We start from the raw sequence: 19,538 nt of genomic DNA, 5'->3' as shown, positions 1-19,538 counted from the left end.
TATTACAAGCGAAGTCAATATTGAGGTTTCAATACGGTTAATAATCACACTTTTACATGACACTTTATTTTAATAGATCTAGATATTACCACGTATTACACTCGATAGAGTGCTGATGGCTTACTGGTTAAGACTTAGCCCTAATTCGCACGAGCGTTAAAAAAGCGTTGCGTTAAAACCCGGCGTCGCGCTGAACATACCTACAACGTGCGTGTAATGTAAACAGATACTTGGGAATGCATTTGTTCTATTTGGAACCCTTTTTTAACGGACGTTAAAAAAGCTCTCGTGCGAATGAGGCCTTAGGCCTGTTAGTTGGACGATCCAAGTTTTTTTTTTCTCGTCTGGCTTTACACTGATTAGCCAATGTCAAGTTTGTAGTTATTTACAAGTTATGGAAACTATATGTATAAGTATGGACTTCGTCTGTGCCGGCGCCCGCCGACATACGCGCGGCGCCCCTTTAGAGCGCTTCCCAGTCAGTTCCACCACCAAAAAACACCAGCAGAACACAAAAACCGACCACTTCTCACAAAAAAACACTCCAAAAAAGCACCGCACGCGCGCCAGCAAACGCCACCACAGACGAAGTCCGATCCAAGTTTTAATCACGGCCACGCACCTCTAACTTTGGCAGAGTTACGTCCGTCTTAAGCAATTAAACATCACTTGCTTTAACGGTGAAGGAAAAAATCCACAACATGGGTAGTTCTTATTAATGTTCTTAAAAGTGCGTGAAGTCAGCTAATTCTCACTTAGTCAGTTGGTAGCCTTTCTAATTCTGAAAAGAGCCCAGCAGTGGGCCGGTGATGGGTTGATCATAACGATGATTATTGTAATAATACTCGCTACTAGGCATAATATTGTGCTCGATAGTAACAAGTGTAAATTAAAAATTTATAACACCCCCGACAAGTGAAGGTTACAGTATCTAGAAAAGAGCTGATATAACTTTCAAACGGCTGAACCGATTTTCTTTGATTATAGCTAAGAACACTCTCGATCAAGCCACCTTTCAAACAAAAAAAAAACTAAATCAAAATCGATTCATTAGTTTAGGAGCTACGATGCCACAGACAGATACACAGATACATAGATACACAGGTACACAGATAGACAGATACACACGTCAAACTTATAACACCCCTCTTTTTGATCGGGGGTTAAAAATATGGATTGTTGTTGCTTTTACACCTCCGCATCTTTCGAGAAAACATATTACACTCTTAATATTTGCCAATATGAATTTCCTTTACATTAAATCATCTAGAAACATATTTACAAAAGATTCCATATTTAGGGCATCTCATGCGTTACATGAGAATGCAAACTCATGCTGTGATCCGTGATGTGAAAATCATCCCTTCTCACGTCATTAACCCACCTACTCCACTTTTACGAAAAACTGTCACTTTGAATCTTACGAGGGTTTTTACCTCAAAGTAGATAGATAACATTTTTGATAAATACACACATACACCTATACATACAATACATACATAGACTGCTAAAATCATAACCCTTCCTTTTGGCTTAGCCGCAGTCGGGTAAAAACAAGTCTTAGTTATTGAAAATTTAAAACACGACTGCCCTGCAATACTGATTTTTAAAACTTATAACTAGTATCGCTCAATATGATGTAAGAGATTCTAACGTAACATATATTACATTCAAATCTGTTCCGGAATTTAGAAGTTATAGAAGTCAAAGTCAAAGTTAAAATCATTTATTCAAAGTAGGTACTATTGTACTCCTTTTGACTTTGACTTTGAATTTAGAAGTTACAGTGAAATAATGTGGCTTATTCTAAATAAATTATTTTCATTTCATTTTCATTTTCAATATAATAAAAGCTACAAACAAACGAAAAAAAAAAAAGAAACTCACATAGAAACCCTGAAAACAATGCACTTCTTTTTTGGGTAGTCGCGTAAAAAATGTAATAATTCAACAGAACTTTATGATGATAAAATTGATAGGTACTTAGACTTTTTGTGAAAGGCGATATAGAAAAAACTGCCACAGCCACACGACTTAAATTCTAAGCTTCTAGGTTTTCAAAAGAGTAATCCCAACTACTGAAAGAGAGACACATATAATAAATATGTGTGTAGTGTGTACGTAAGTATTTAAGTTATTTACTCTGTGTAAAGAATCTTTTAATATACTAAACTAAATACAGGTTTGAGGCGGCAGGTAATGACACTTTAATAACGCTTCGTCACTGTCAAGAGTCCCCTACGCTTTCTTTGAATGGAAACTCCACCCTAATCCTGTACGAAGGGATAAGTTTGTTATGAAATTTATAACTTTTAAAGGCGAAGTTCGCGTGACCGTCGACACGTAATATAAGTTGGGGACTACATTCAGTGGGCTTAGTATGAGATTTTACATCTCACCAACGTTGATAGAATTGGTGCGTCGAAACACAACGTCGTTAAATAAATAAATAGATTTTTATTTCTGGCATAAAACTACACACTAATAACATAGGCATTTTATAGTACGAAAGAATACAAGTTAACTTAAATTTAACTTAGCAATTATTACCAATCCTATTTACAACGCCCAGGAGAGCCTCCTATTGCCTACGTGTGCACTATCCCAGCATCTCTAAAGAGGAATGTCCAGCTTCCTAGCCAATGTATTAAAGTAAAATAAACCTTTACTGCATTGTTTAGCTTAAGTTCCATCATCTATGTACAGTAACGGCTACAAGTAGAAATTAATATCGGTGCTATTAAATTTTTGACTTAAAATGAAGGGTATTTAGATCCATTTTACCATGACGTTATTATTAGTGTTACAACACGAATTCTATCAACGTGGTGAGACGAAACCCTTACTAAGCCTTCAGGCCGGCTTTCCAATTGATGCGTGCCGCGAGCGAAGCTGCTTTGTTTAAAAAATAAAAATGTTAATCCGATGCGAATGGCAAACGTTTTTAATATTCACATCTCCCCTCCAATTAAATGAACGGCCAGCACTCAGTAGGTCACCGATATGGAAATTTCAACCTGCGCAATTTACAAGCTTGAAACACCTGTTTTTTTAAAAATATAAATATGTATAACTGTTCACTTCATAGATTTATGAATAGCGAAGATCAAAGAGTACGTGACCCGAAGTAATAGCATTTTAAAGTGACAGAAGAATTCATAGGAGTTTATGAAAAAGATGAGCTATTCATAGGAGTTTATGAGAAAGATAGCGTATAACGAATGAACTAAATAATTAGGTTGATTTTAATATTTATTCCAAAACAGCAGTAGAGTTGAAAGCACTTTCAAAATAAAAACTATTCCATTCTATTAGTCATTACTAGAGTGAACATTACGTACATAAAACTATAATATTTGGTTCCTTGTATACTATGTTTTAATATTCCGTATTGTCTATAAACTACAAATCGAACCGAATAATACAAGCAGTAGTACAATATTTTTCAATTTAAACTTTTCCGAGAGCGCAACCTATAACTTTGCTTCACGGTATATCAGCGTGCATGAATCTACTCTGTGAGTAGTTTTGAGGCTGAGCACATATTGGCTACTAGGTATCATATGAGCGTTTAGCCGCTCTAGCAGCCAAGCTACTCTACGCCAGCTATGAAATGCTCAAATGCTAGTGTGCGAAATAGTTTGACATAGTTCCGATTAGCCACGAAAAATTTACTATACGGATATTATTCTCCATGAACTCCATGAACTCTGTGGCGATATGGAAACTTTTTTAATACAGTTTACAGATCAGTTTACACCAGTATTTAAAAGTTTCAACGAGGTATAGACTTTTTTTTTGTATGAATAGATTATATCACCTGCATTACCCTTTTTTTTTGCATTTTTAAAAATAAGTTTGTAGTAAAATGTAGTAATCACAGGACAAGCGAAGTTATGAAAACTCGAGTTCTGATTTAAATACGTTTCTGTGGCTTTATAGTCAACGAGCTACGCCTATTTTTGTCAACCCAAAAGTCTGAACAAACATTTTATCGGGGTCAACGTTAAGGTTAGGTCAGGCCAACATAAATCCGTGTCAAGCGGTGAAAAGTAAGTCATTACTGGCAGGAGTGAATCAAACAATGACACATATATTATTCTAATAATTATGATTGATGTGGATATATAAAATTACGCGCGGTAGAAATAAAACTATATGTTACTAGTGCTTGGCATTAGTTATAGAATATTTGACATAAAGTTACTTCAGAATTTTCACGAAGAATGCAAGAAATTAGCTTTTTAAGACTATTTTGTCTCGCATTTTCGTAAAACGTATTTAAATCACTTTGAAAAGTTACAAGTCGTTACAGGATGCATAAGCCAAATATCCGCATCTGGTTAAGAAATGAACGAAACCCAACTTACCTCAGATTTTATGCTAATTTATTATTCTAACATGTTTAAATTGATGCTTGTGTGTTCTATGGTTATCTACACTCTTCAACATGATTCATCCGATTGACTTAAAACTAAGGTTCTACAGGTGTGATCTTGTGATTGACATTTGTGGGACAAGATTTCTGCCATAGTACCATCATAGTAGCACGAGGCGCATTGTAAAGCATGCCGCAAATAGCTAGTTATTTATATTTTTAACCCCCGACCCAAAAAGAGAGGTGTTATAAGTTTGACGCGTGTATCTGTGTATCTGTTTATCTGTCTGTGGGATCGTAGCTCCTAAACGAATGAACCGATTTTAATTTAGTTTTTTTGTTTGAAAGGTGGCTTGATTGAGAGTGTTCTTAGGCTATAATCGATGAAAATCGGTTCAGCCGTTTGAAAGTTATCAACTCTTTTCTAGTTTTCTTATAGAGGTTTTTGTGTCGGGGGTTTTTTAAATTTTAAGTTATAAATTAAGTAAATAAATTCGGCATCCAATTGCTAATAATTATTTTTTAAAAAGAAAATTTTGAAATATTCGTCCAACTTTAAATACTTTTATTTTATCAAAACCGTAAAAAAAACTGCAACAGTTACATAAAATACGAAATGGAGGCCGCGAGTGCTGGCTGAATGGAAGTCCATTATGGCTGGAACTACTACATTATTGCTCAAAACTGCAGGCTTCGCGATATCGAAAATGAATATTGAATTCTACAACATTGAAATAAGAAAGATATCTATTTGCGTTAGTGTGTTATTATACGGATTTCTCATTAACAGCTGCCCGGAGCCGAGTTTCGTCGAAGAAAGGCGTCTCCCGGAAGTCACAGGCATTGTGCGGTAACCGGTGAACTTTTTTTCTACTAATGAGGTGCAGATGCTAACAATTTCGAAGTTGTGACTTCGGCTTTACATTGACCTCAATCTGAGATTGGGAACCAAATTTTTATTGCGATGTTTCTGCTAACTAAAGTGTAAAACTCGTAGAGACTTTTTAAAAACGACGAAAGGTCAATTTTTTCAGGGCGAACATTTTTCACGCAACTTTAAAAGCTACAGTAATTAATGCAGGAGCATCTTTTGACGCAAAGCGCTAACATATTTTAATTAGGTTTATCATCTTTTGCAAAGTGAAAGTTTTATGCAAGTAAAATGTTAAGCTAAGTTTAATTAATGCAGGTAAGTAAGTACTAGCTTTAACTTCAAGCTTTAATATAATAAGGAATCAGTATAAACGATAGAGGTTCTTTTAATATTTTAAGTAGATATATTCATATACCCACATACAAATTGTATACTAACAATATAAATGCGGAAGTGTGTCTATTTCTCTGTTACCTTTTCATGGCCCATTCACTGAACCAGTTTTGGCAAAGGTTACTTTTTATCCCGGAAAATCAGAGTTCTCACAGAATTTTTAAAAACTTAAATACTAAGTACTAGGTAAATACCAGGTATTCCTAATCAGTAAAAAAGTATTTTACATATTTACATCTAACAGTACTACTTAGGTAGTGCAAAACCCGTATTTTTGTTAGTTCTGATTTAAAAATAAGTACAGTGTAGTTTTAAAGTTGATTATCCTAGTCACATTTCTGTTTTCATTTTATAGATAACGAAGCCTAAAACAATTGTCTCTATAATCAAAAGCTAAAACTAGATTAACGTTTGTTTGGGCGAATTAACGCCCCAGAGCGCCAAACTTTGTATTTTCCTTGAGAGAGTTAAATCTTAGGCTGTTTACGCACTGCGTCCGATCCGAATCCAAGAATTCTCGATCTGAATTAGGCGTAGAACTATTTACATGAAAGGCTGCACACTAGATCTGAATTTCATTTTACAACTTCGGAAAAAGAAATTCGGATCTAGAACAAATAGAATTACGGCTACTTAGGATCGAGAATTCTCAGATTTTGATCGGATGCAGTGCGTAAAGAGCCTTATCGATCATCAATCAACATTGGTCCGCCCAGCCCTTGGAATCCCCATTAGTGGCAATTTAATCTTCTTAAGACCGAGGTCAGAGCTAAGCAAAAAGTATTATTTTGATGCCTTTTATTAGTCGCTTGAGCGAATTTTATTGAGCTGACCACTGGACTAGTTTTTATTACACTATAAATACAATATAGACAATATATTTGATGATATCCGTCGATTATAGCTAGTTTGATATAGTTACGTAACAATTTAGAAGCACCAGTGTAACCTTTCAAGTTAATTGTACGTTTGTCATTTAGTATGGACGGGCGAACGTCGTGATTTGACGTGTGGCAATTTTAACAGATTCACGTAAGGGTGCTTACAGATGAACGGCACTTTGTTGGCGACAAGGTTACTACTGCCGTTGACACACTGGCCGTTGCCGTCAACACGCTGATGGTTGCCGTCGACAACCCTGTGTCTACACACTGGCGACTGTTGTCAACACGTGTCAACGGTAGCAGCTACCCCTGTCGTCGTACAGTACCTTATGTATATTTTCTGTTATTACCCCTTAAGCGCAACACTCACAAATGGATTGGAATGGAGTGGCACTGCGACCCGATTTCTATATTGTATCGACTTATACTCAGCATATTTACTTTCAAATTAATTTAAATTGATATAAATTTGCGTGGCCCCAATCTAGAGTCTCCTTGTGCGTTACGAAGGTGCCGATTGCTGCTACGCTCCGCAAGGGTTGCAGAAGCGAGCTGGGCGAGGATTCGAGCTGTGCCTCTGCGATGAGTAGAGTAACGACTTAACTCACTCACAGTCACTCGGTGCGTTCGGTCTGCGTCTGCCCTAACAAAGCGCATGAAGTGTTAGGCCTTTGTTAGGCATAATAATTTTGTGTTTAGTTAATTGAACCATATTTCATGTATTCCCATTAGTAAATTGAGAACATGACTACGAAAACGAGGCATGTAATACGATTACAATAAGCTTGCATTGTTTAGCTTTTAGGCGGTAATATGCCTACATGAATTTGCCAGTAAAATTACGTCTTTATCCGTGCAATGTGCAGACAATTATTGTTAATTTTTGTAGATAGTTATTAGCTGCATTTAAACTACAGGTTACAGTCATAAATTCAAATTGAATTTAAAACATCCTAAATCTAAGAGACCACACGTCACTCAATTTTTTTTATAACTCGCAGTTATAAATAGCCAGAAATAGCACATAATATTATTACGTGCCTTGCTGTTATAAAGTTTCTGTTATAAATATCTTTTCTTTAATTTTTTGAATTGAATTTGAAACTTTCAAAAGAATTCTCATATCATCTTACGTAGATTTTCTTCGCGAAAGATTTATGGGCGAGGAAATGTATCTATCGTCTATTAATATTTATTTCATTTTGAAAAGACGTATCGTCAAAAAAATTACCATGATCAACCCTTCATCGGCCCACTACTGAGAACAGGTCTCGTCTCAGAATGAGAAAGGCCTAGTGGTTAAGACGTCCGGCTCCTAATCGGAAGTCAGGGGTTCGATCCCGGGCAAGCACCTCTATCTTTTCAGTTATGTGCGTTTTTAACCAATTAAATATCACTTGCTTTAACGGTGAAGGAAATCATCGTAAGGAAACCTGCATGCCTGAGAATTCTCCATTATGTTTTCAAAGGTGTGTGAAGTCTGCCAATCCCCACTTGGCCAGCGTGGTTGACTATGGCCTAAAACCCTTCTCATTCTTAGAGGAGACCCGTGCTCTGTAGTGAGCCAGCCATGGGTTGATTATGATGATAATGAGATATCATAGAAGCTTTAATCAACATAAAATCAAAATGTCACAATGTATGAAGAAAAATAAACATAGTATCGTTAGAAAAATTGTCGTTTTCTGTAGCTTAGTTAGTTATTCGATACAAAAGTTATTAAAAGTTATAATATGAAATATAGTTATCATACAAGCACTAACCTAAATAATGTCGCTCGCGCAATTTTCATATTTCGCTCATCACGAATTCAATCTGCGACAATGTATGAAAAAATACATAATAAACACGTCGAAATTACGCGTACACGTACGAGTTCGCTTACGGTACAGAAGCGGCGTGTTTCCACGATTCCTGACATTTCGCCTCGTTACATAGCATTTTTTTCGCGTAAAGAATTGTGATGAATATTTTAAGGGTTGAAAAGGGTTCGCAGTAAAAAGTACCCGGCGAAACTGTTTGGACGCTGAGATATGTAAATGTACATAATCGCATCTCCCCATGTGCTTTTGCGAACGCGAAATATTTACTCTCGCGCCTGTGTAATTGTGAAAATAAATCAAAGAGTTGTTTTATTTACACATTTTAGAGACTGGAATGTTTGGTAATATGTAGGTACAGAGTGAATATAAATTAAATTTTGGATGACAATAAAAATAAATTCCAGAACATTTTCAGATATATTTTGTGAATTTCATAATATGAAGTTCACTTCGACGCAAAAACCGACTCGATAACTACAATAAACTTCATATTTAGCGTAGGAAACCAATAATTCGTTTATCAATTATGCAGATAAAGCAAGTATTCAAAAAGATAACACAGGATTCGGGCGCAGTGGTGTCCATGAGGATTTCCCCACGAAAAAAATAAAGGATCCGCTGAGTTATAGCTTTCTTTAGTTTCCATCATTACCCATCGTAAACCTAATGACCTCGTTTTTCTTTTCTCACTAGGTGGATAATATCTGTTAATGAGCACATTATCCAAGTCGTTAGCAACAAATAGAGAACACTTTTTATCTTCCTTATTAAGAGACAAACTTTATGTTACGTACGTAGATATATGTACGTTATTCGTCTTTACTGACTTTGCAACTGACCTTACTGGGTCTTCAGCAGGTATTATGCTTGATGAGCAAGTTATAATTATGCATAGAGTAGAAATGCTCAAAACTGCGTTTAATTTTATCTATTCTAATAACATAATATTCGTGAAGACAAACATGCATTACGACAACCGCCTAGCAATGCACAGGATCCCTTTTTCTCTTTCTCTGTTTTTTACTATTGTAAAGAAGAACATGTATGGAGTTAACATAGGGAGAACGCTTTTTCCGAGATATTATGCAGTTTCTTTAAAAGGAAACTATTACATAAGTGTAAACAGTTTGGCAAGACACCCGGTCCTGCATTTTAAGAAGGCTTATTAACCTAAGGTTGCCTTATGGCTTATGGTGCCCGAGTAATTGCTTCTTTTCAACAACCTAAGCATCTGGTTTTTGGCTCGGTGTGAATCAGGGATCTGATCGCATTTGAGTGTTTCGTAGCTTCCATGAGCTTCCTCTTTAACCCGGCGCCGCTGTAGCCGGATATAGCAGACCCAACCCTTTTTTAAAAGCACCGATTATTATTTTCGAATCACTCAAAACTGTGGCTTCAGATTCGTAGTAGCTGGAGCTAAGGATCTTAGTATACATGCCATCTACTCATATCTGGGCATATTTTATTTGGCAGGAAAGGCAAGAGCTTCACATCCAACACTTCAATCACACTCCCGTGCTCTCTTAGCTAAAATAGCACGGGAGTGTGATTATTTTAAATGTGAAAGCGTGTCTGTCTTGCTGTCTGCTAGCATAGCCAATTCGTTCCACCAATTTTGACAAAATTTCGTATAGACATAGCTTGCATCCCAGGGATGGACATAAGATACTTTTTGTCCCGGAATCCAAATGGTGGAAACTAAATCTATGGGGACGGAGTCGCGGGCATTATCCGGTTTACTTACTATACAACAGCCAAGTTATTAAAAAAATTATTATCAAACCCATATTTTGATACCTCAAACTTTATAGGGGTATATCCTATACCCGGCCATAACGAAGGTGTTCGGTTCGATCGTTACAACGATACCGGGTTAAACGCTATGGCTGCTGGGGAGGGTAGACCATTGAGTACATATGTAGGTATAGAGCGAGTATATCGCTCACGCGCCTTTATGCCAAGTGTAAGCAGTTGTTCTATACATATTAACTTATAGATATCGCGGCAGAGTCCGTTGGATAGTGATGCGCCATGATTTTAACGTGAAGTTTTACCAATGAAGTTATCGTACCTACATTAGTAATTCCTATCTTAAGATATAAACTAAATATTTTTTTGTAAACTTACTTGTGAAAATAAAACCAAATACTTATTATATTTATTTTGCGTCCGTCGATAAATAAAATAAACGTTCTTGTTTCGGAAACTGGCATTTTTATTCGAACCCCATAAAAGTAACAAAGGGTTAATTCGAAATGCTGGCTGAGGTCTTGTTATTTTTACTTGTTAATATTATGGTAATAATTTTCTTATCATCTTATCATTAGTGATATCGTGGAAACACGTCATACCTACATATTACGCAGTGTCTACTCATAAGTGCCTAACTTTCATCTTTCATAGTGCCCTATAACTCTGCTCGTCAAGTCGGCACTGTGGACCGATATTTTCAAAATCGAAATCTGGGAAAAAGTGGCCACCATTTTGATTTTCCTCTATTTTTAGGCCGCAAAATCGATATCTGAGGCGTCCTGTGATCATAAGAGAGGAAACTGTTTTTAAAATTAGAAAAAATAGCCACCATTCAAAATGCGTACAAACTTCACTTCTGACGGGCGTCCCCAAACACCTGAATTTTTAATTAGGAGATTTATAAAACAGGAGTATGCACAGTTAGAATATAAAATAATTTTTATTAATCTTTTTTATAGCAGAATAAAACAGGGATATACTTAATATTATAATAATATACACTCATATTTATTAATCTTTTTTGTAGCAGAATAAAACACAAGGACATACTTAACTATAATACACAATAATATTTAAAAATCAAACGCAAATAAAAACTAAATCACAGTTTTACGTTCTATTAAGGTTAAATTTTGATTGAATACTATAAAAAAATGTTTTTTGTGTGATCAAAAATCAATTATAATTTATTTTTAGTACTTATTTGTATATAGTTCAGTAAAATCTTACTTCAAGGTGAAGTTCTGGTATAGCTCCTTCAACCAGCTTGCGAAGTCCACGCTTTGTTTCTGAAATGGACGAAGGACTAAAATGTATGGAGCATACGGCACTTCTGATATTAGGCTCCCAGTTACGCCTTTTTATCGCTTTGACCCATTTATTTGCCATTTCACGGCTTTTCGGAAATCTGGAATTCAAGTAATTAATCGAATTAATTGTAATTTTTAATTGATAAAGTTTGTACTTGGTACCTACAAAACCAATTCACAATCGGCCGATACTCACTCTCTTAGTATTATAATACTACTTACACACTATTACTTACAGGTAAAATAATAATACTTTCAACAAATAATAATTAATTGATGTATAAAAAATAATCTGCTTGTTTTTAATTCTAACGTAATTAATTACAATAGAATAAAAATTTAAATTATTTCTTGTTACAAGTCGATACCACGAGTCGATAAAATATTTGGATCGAGCTACGCACAACACTCGTGTCGAGGGGAAGCGGGCGGCGCGGCTTCGCAAGCGGAGTACACCTGCCCGCGCGCCTGCCCGCTACCCGTTTACACCTTGAGTAAATTCATAAAAATATTAAAGTTATACAACTTACCGATGATAAGAAATATCATTGTTTATTTTAATTTGCCTCCGTGAATCATTGCTACAACTTGGAACTGCACATCTAACCATATTTCTCGTTAAATAAAGAAAATCCGTCGGGAATCCTCGCGAGAAACATTCATCGCTCGCGACACTGTGTTACTAGTTCTGCGATCGGTGTGATTTTGAGTCCGTTCTAACGTCTGCCAACAGTTCATACTTGCGTGCGATCACTCTATACCTACATAAGTACTCAATGGGGTAGACGCTCAGGCGATAGTAGAAAATGTACGTCCACCTTACGTCCGCCCTAAAATGATTACTGTAATTATGTTTAATATAGATTGATAAATTAATGTTGACCTACAATAATTAATGTTCTTGGAAACCATTCAGTGTCGCCTTCCTTGTAAATTGTCGTTTTTCAAAGAACCGTCAAGGCTGAACCCTTTTGTAACAGTTTGTTTAATATTTTATCAATCTCAAAGACATTCTTTGTACAGATTTTTTTGAAAAGGCTTCAATTGAAAAGATTTAGTAAGCGGTCTTATTTAGATTATAAATAGATGTTAAAAAATTAATACGATGGTCTTTTGGACCCCAGTTTTGGTTATATATCTCACGTACGTAATATATTTGACGTACCGTAGTGAAGTTTTTTTTATTATCTTGCATTGAATTCTACTAAAAAAAATCGTCTTCTAAGGAAATCAAATACCAATACTTTATACATTCGCCGTTGGCACAATTGAAACGATTTTTAATTCACATTGAACCTCCAGATGTTTGCTTGAAAGTTTGCTTGCCAACTATTTCAATAATGTACTTGGCATCACTTCGTAGATGCTGCTGGCTACGGCGTAGCACCATCCGGCCAGATGCTACGGCCGATTATGCTCGCTCTACAGTCTGCATGAATCATCAATGAAATATTGCCATGGCCCGCGCGTCGAGCTGTCTCGTCATTTTAACGACCCTTTCGTTAGTAAAAAATACATAAATCATCAATTTATCGGTACTGAGATAGTTTTATATTGTATTTCAGTCATTTTAGTATTCCATCGCAATTTTAAAGCTACAAAGTAGTATAGTGTATAATAGGCAAGATATTTTAGTTCGTAAGAAATACGTTAATTAAGCAAGTAGTTTCATACCACGCGCGTTCAGCGTTTCCGTCATTTTTAACAACTCATCTGACCTATGAGTGTTAAAAATGACCCAAATATTAGGAGGTGGTAATTTGAGGGTTAGTTTACGATTAATCGATTAGTAATTACGCGTGTCACGTGTACTACATCACTTCACAACACAAGCACATGGGCGTTTGTTTACCACTCCGAGGGGTTACAGGTAAGGGGTTTGGGCACCTATGTACGAGTGATAGGGGTCGGGTCGGTGCGAGGCGGTGGCGGGTTGACCGCCGCGCGGCCGGTGCTGCGAGGCCGTGGCGCATCTAACACTGAACGCGGGCGGTAGAGGCCTCGTTTGAGCGAGAACTGAACGGCGAATGCGCGCGCCGTCGCTTGGCGCTCGATATCGTCGCCGCGCCCAACGTCCACCTGTGAGCTCGGTCGCTCAGCACAACACGGATTTGTCAACGCCGTAAACATGTTTATAGTTCCGATTAAAACCGTGTAATGAATCGGGACGATTGACTTTTCCGACTATCTACTCGTTTGTCTCTACTACCTTATCCATACTAATCTATACTAATATTAAATACGAAAGTGTGTCTTTCTGTCTGCCAGCTTTTCACAGCCCATCCGTTTAACTGATTTCAATGAAATTTGGGTCAAACATAGGTTGAATCCTGGGAAAGGCTTGCATCGTAAAGATGGGCTACTTTTATCCCAGATAATCTCCTGAGTCCACAAGAATTTTAAAAACCTAAATCCAAGCCGCGAGCATTATTTATTTGGTACTGCGACAGTTAGTAACCAGAAGACAGATATGGGATACTTTTTGACCCGGAAATTAAAGAGCTCCCATGGGACTTTCAGGAAACCAAATATTACGTGGACGATGTGGCGGGTATAATCTAGTATACGAAAATGAACACACATTTCTTCAACGGAAAAAGATAAAACTTGTCAATTAAAGATGCTCAAGCCTAAAACGAGGGTAGCACCCGAGGCCACCACCATGTAATTAATGAATAATAATAATTCATGAAACTCAACCTTGCTCCCAGGGTTTGAAATGTCACCACCTAATATATCACATGACTGTATAGCCAAATAATTGACCTATGGAGCCGTTTCAGTAAATGTTAAATTAAAAAAGTTACATCATTATTATTAATGAAACTGTGAATCTTTAAGCCCGTGTAACTTTGAAACTACATTTTTTTACGAAAGCTTGATAAATTACAGACAGATATCTCTTAGTTTTTAGAGCGTGTTTACAAAATTTAATTCAGTAATTCAAGAGTCAACCTTCGTTTGCTCGGGATGCACTCAAAAGACACATCTTATCTAAGGGCCAGTGCAGACCGAGCACGCCGAGTGAAGGCGATTAGACGCATGGTGCGCCGAGTGGCGGCTAATGTAAGTTTATTATGAGCAAGATTAGTTCACTATAGTGTTGTTATGGATATCCATATCCGTAACCGAAACTATCGGATATCCGAAATAAAAAAATATCCGTAACCGTAACTGAATCCGTAATAAAAGTTTTGGATAGTTTCGGATAGGGCGGAGTCTAACTAAATACTACACTCGTATGAATTAACTGTGTACTCCGCTGGAATGCGACACCTTTATCAGTTCACATTTTACAGTTCCTTAAAAAATTAATATCCGTAACCGAAACTATCGGATAATCCGAAATAATTTAATATCCATAACCGTAACCGAAACCGATATTATTTTTTACCAATATCCATATCCATATCCGAATCCGAAATTATATATCCATAACATCCCTAGTTCACTAGCTGACTTAGTCAACTCTACTCGCCACCACTTACCACGCCTTAACTCCTATCGGCGTGCTTGTTCTGCGCTGATCCTAAAGGGTTTCCACGACGATCAAGCTTGATTGCAAGCACGTAGCTTGATGCGCCCGTCAAGCAGCTTCAGCCAGCGAAAGGCAATTTTCTCATTTCCCGAACACTGTCCAAACGTCGCGTCAAGCAAAATTATAAAATCGCATCAGTCACTATCAAGCACGTAATTCCTAAACTCAAGCGTTAAGAAAACATTGTAAACGCTTGCATGCGAGCTTACATGCTTGACTCAAGCAAAAATCTGTGTGCTTGCCATCAAGCCGCTAGACCAACGCGGAAGCCCATTAGAAAGACCGGTAACTAATCTCCTATTTTGCCTGTTTTTGATAATATTTGATACAAAATATATTTTTATAAATGTTGTGTTCTTTATTCTTTTGTAATCACAATGTATTGAAATTGTTTCGTGAAGCTTTTAAAATATTTTATACATCGTAAAACTTGTGATATACTTTTTAATGGCACACAATTGAATAGCTGGGATGCTGAGTATAGCCATGCAAAATTGTAAATCTACACGAAGCATTTTTATGAAACTAGTGTATGATACAAAAATATATAGGAAAAACATGTTCTAATTTCCATAGAAAACCAGCTACATTTTCATGAATTTTATCTGTTTTGACTCATTTGAAGATAGAAAACAAAATTAAGAATAATAAATTAATATAAAGTTATGGATATGAACTCGTTAAACATAAGCGTGCTATTTACACTTTAGACAAGGGTTTCTTAAGCTTTTGGCAGCCATGGACCACTTTCAGAATTTTAAAATTTCATGGACCCCTGTCAAGAAAATATCAACCCCCAAAACGCGCCTGTTTCTGAGGCTCTAAATCCATACTAATATTATGAATGCGAAAGTGTGTCTGTCTGTTTGTCTGTCTGCTACCTTTTCACGGCCCAACAGTTTAACCGATTCCGACGGAATTTGGTACAGGGTTAGCTTATATCCCGGGGACGGACATAGGCTACTTTTTATCCCGGAAAATCAAACAGTTCCCATAGGATCTTTAAAAACCTAAATTTACGCGGATGAAGTCGTAGGCATCCTCTAGTAACCTATAAAATGAGGAAGGAGCTGGCGAACAAAGACATGACAGAATTTCGTATTTATAATATTAAGTATGAATTTATGTCGAACGTTATCCACCTGATCCTCATGACAATATTATCGTGAATATTGAGACAAAAACTTTCTCGCTCCGAAAATACGTCTCGCGGGGCAATCGTACTGAACAGACGGCAGATCTCCAATAAAATATAGCCTTTTCTATCTGTACAGACGATAATAGAGACCAGATGGACGAGGAAATAGATTTTATTTTTCATTTTTTAATTCAGATACAACTTAGATTGCAAGCTGCCTTGGTGGTAAGTGATGATGCAGTCTAATATTTTTATTTTCATCAAAGAAACAGAAATTTTATCTACGCACGTTAACGCAAGGTAGAGATAGTTGTCGAGAAAACCTTTACTTAAGTACATTCCCTTCTCTGAACCAAATATTTTGTCAAAGGCTCTAACAATTTCGATTTTGGCCATCAAAGGTTTCTACGTGACTAGCTGTTACAATCCTCTCTCAAACGATATAATTTTCTCAGTGTATACATTCAGGTGTGTTTGAGAACGCAACGGCAAAGCGGGAATAGGTGAAGGAGCAATGCGAGTATGTTTACTCGAGTATGCTTACAGCGAGGAAGCGTCGCTTACAGCTGAATGTAAACTTTGATTACCTAGTATAATAATATTACATAGAAGTGAGCGGTATGTTCACTTTCATTGGGATACTAACCACAATACAAATATATCTAATTTTATAGTTGCAAGTTGCAACATTCGACTCTATTCTGTGATAGAGTAATTAATATAAGTATTAGTCGTTACTGGGTTCCAAAATAAGTCGTTCATTTTATCTCTGAGCATCTAAAAATATATTATGCCTTATCAGTTTCGTTTCTAATATCTAAAAGTGTGGTCAATTCTGTCGTATATAGCTCTAAACTGAACTAAAATGACAGGTATAAAGATATCGCTATGTATTTCATAATGCTCCCTACAGAAAAGGATAGTACTAGATTTAGACCTCCAATTTAGTTAAGAGTTATCTATACAACAGAATTAGACACAATCATAAATACACAGTTACTTCACAAGTTACACGGATTCCAAACACGCCCGGTGCCTAAGTGCATATTATGATGTGCGCAAAAAATTAGAAAAATAAACCGATACAAGTTATATCTTAGAACCTGGAATATAGCAAGATGAAGATTGATGACGCTGAGAGCTGAATGTAAGCTGGGGTTATGTTACGAGTAATACTTTGGAGCAAAATGGTAACATCATAGTCACGCCCTTATCACTAAAATGTACGCAATATAGCTGCGCCAAGGTGCCACTTAGATTTCTCTGTAGCATCGTGCAATCTATTTAGATCACCGTTATGTAAACAAGTATAAAGGCTTTCACGTTGCGAATGGGTATTACAACCATCCTGGGATTTTACGATAGTTTAAACCTAACGAGGAACAATGAAATAAACTCTTTCATACCTCTTTACTGTTTTCTCTGTATTCTTTACTTTATTTTGTTTACGTAGGGTGTTATTATAATTTATTATTATTATCTAGTGTTACCATTAAACTCTTTTTGTCACGTCATAAAATTTGTGATTTTTATAAATAACATGAGTTTTTATTATAGTACCTCTCTAAATAAAATCTTTTCACTTTAGCATTTTATTGATATAAAAATCTACCTATCGGATCTTACTAATATTATAACTGTAAAAGTATGTTTGTTTGTTGGTTTATCCTTCAATCACGCCGCAATGGAGTAAGAGATTGACATGATTTTCGTATGGATCTTGGAAGACTCCCCACTAGATAGATAAACGACATCTAACGAGTCGCAATGAGTGTTGGATTCAGGCGCGGCGCAGCCCAAGATGTGTGAAAGTCCCTACAAGAAAGCTATGCCCAGCTATGGACGTCTGTCGGTTGATGATAATAGTTATGACTAGATTTTAAGACTGGAAAATGACATATTAGATTACTTTTAATCTCTGTAAATAAAAAAAATCCGTAGTATTTAAAAAAACCTAAATTCACGCGGATGAAGTCGTCTAGTAAGGGATTATGTCGTATGAACGAGTTTATTAACAAGTTCATTTATTATTCGGCAATGTACCATTACTTACATATTTAAGTACTCTTTTACTTGGAGGATCATTCCAAAAAGTATCCCTTATTATATTTTTTCCACAGAAAAACTCGACATCCGGTTTCATCAGCGTTAATAAATCATTCGGCCAGTCAATGAGTGACTCCTCTTTAGATTTATGTCTCTTAAGACGAAGTACGGTAACGTCCGTTACATAAATTGATCCTTAAAAATGCCTTAAAACATCGTTGGAGAGTAATATAAATATCATAAAAATTAAAAAAGAAATTTAAATTAAAGCGTCTTAAAAAGAATATTCTATAATAAGCGATCTGCGATAATTATTATTTATTCTAAATATATAAAAAGTTTTGTCTTACTGAATGACTCGTTAATGCCTAGCTTTAAATCTATAAGACCTGGAAAGCTGAAAATATGACAGATGTGTACGAGGAATGAAATCAGATTTTTTTTTTTAAATTTCCAAAAATCCACAGGAAACTCTTCGATTTTCCGGGATAAAAGTAACTTATTTCATTTTTTGGGATGCGAATATAAGTTTAACAGATGGGCCGTGAAAAGTTAGCAGACAGACGCACTTTTTCATTTATAATATTAGTAGAGAAGTATGAATGAGACAGTAGCATCTAAATACACAATTTATAGGTAGAGTACAATATAATATCGTTATCACACTTTAAGTCTGAAAGTTTGAAACTGCTTAGTGACTTTAACGAGACCTATGTCTCTTTGTTATTGTGTTATACTATTTAAGTCCAAGCTTCGGGGCGAAGTTTTGGCTTTATCAACAATCTTGCGGTCAATCAATATGCGGGAGAGGTTGTCAATAAATATGCTAAGATACCGGTCAAGTACAAGTCGGACCCGCACATGAAGGGTTCCGTACAAGATTATATACTTTTTACAGCGCACAGCGCAGCCTTAATAATAGGGTCCCGTTGGTATCCTTCTCGTACGGAACCCAAAAAGGCCCGTAAAGATTTATGTGAGATTGACAGGATAGACTTTATTGCATAAAATAATAATGCCGTTACACTAACATAATTTTCTACTTTCTCAATCTAGTATATTTTCTTCAAAGGTTCTTTTTCTGTTTCTATCGTTAAATATATTAGCTGGGGTCGTTCACGTCCTTGGTTACATTGACTACTGAATTAAGCAAATGAGCCTTGTATTATGGAAATAGGAAGTGACTTCGTGACGGCGCATTTATTCCATTAAGTTTCAAAAATAATTGGTCAAGCCATTTGTTTCTTGGAAACCAGTTAGTCGAGTCATTAGTTCTTCTGAAGGCTCTAATTAAAATTCTGTTGTTTTTATAAGTCTCGAAGTTACATTTTTAACGTTGATAAAAAACAAAAAGACGCTCTACAAAGCACAGAGTGAATGTAAAATAAAATGAAATAAATAT

At 36.1% G+C, this 19,538-nt stretch overlaps 1 protein-coding gene across 3 annotated transcripts in view; it reads right to left on the bottom strand.

Moving 5' to 3' along the window:
- Nucleotides 1-19,538, bottom strand: part of LOC123874418 (protein unc-13 homolog B) — a 419,803-nt gene that overhangs the window by 78,790 nt on the left and 321,475 nt on the right. The window contains exon 1 of one of the 3 annotated variants that reach the window (XM_045919724.1): nucleotides 13,302-13,349. The exons of the other annotated variants lie outside the window; for them this stretch is intronic. The gene's annotated coding sequence lies outside the window, so the exon portion shown is untranslated. Of the gene's footprint in view, nucleotides 1-13,301; nucleotides 13,350-19,538 lie in introns of those variants that run through there. 3 annotated transcript variants of the gene reach the window in all.

This window comes from Maniola jurtina, chromosome 18 (assembly GCF_905333055.1).
Source record: "Maniola jurtina chromosome 18, ilManJurt1.1, whole genome shotgun sequence".
In the NCBI taxonomy this organism is placed as follows: Eukaryota; Metazoa; Arthropoda; class Insecta; order Lepidoptera; family Nymphalidae; genus Maniola; species Maniola jurtina.
This window is presented reverse-complemented; position numbering and strand designations above follow the sequence as displayed.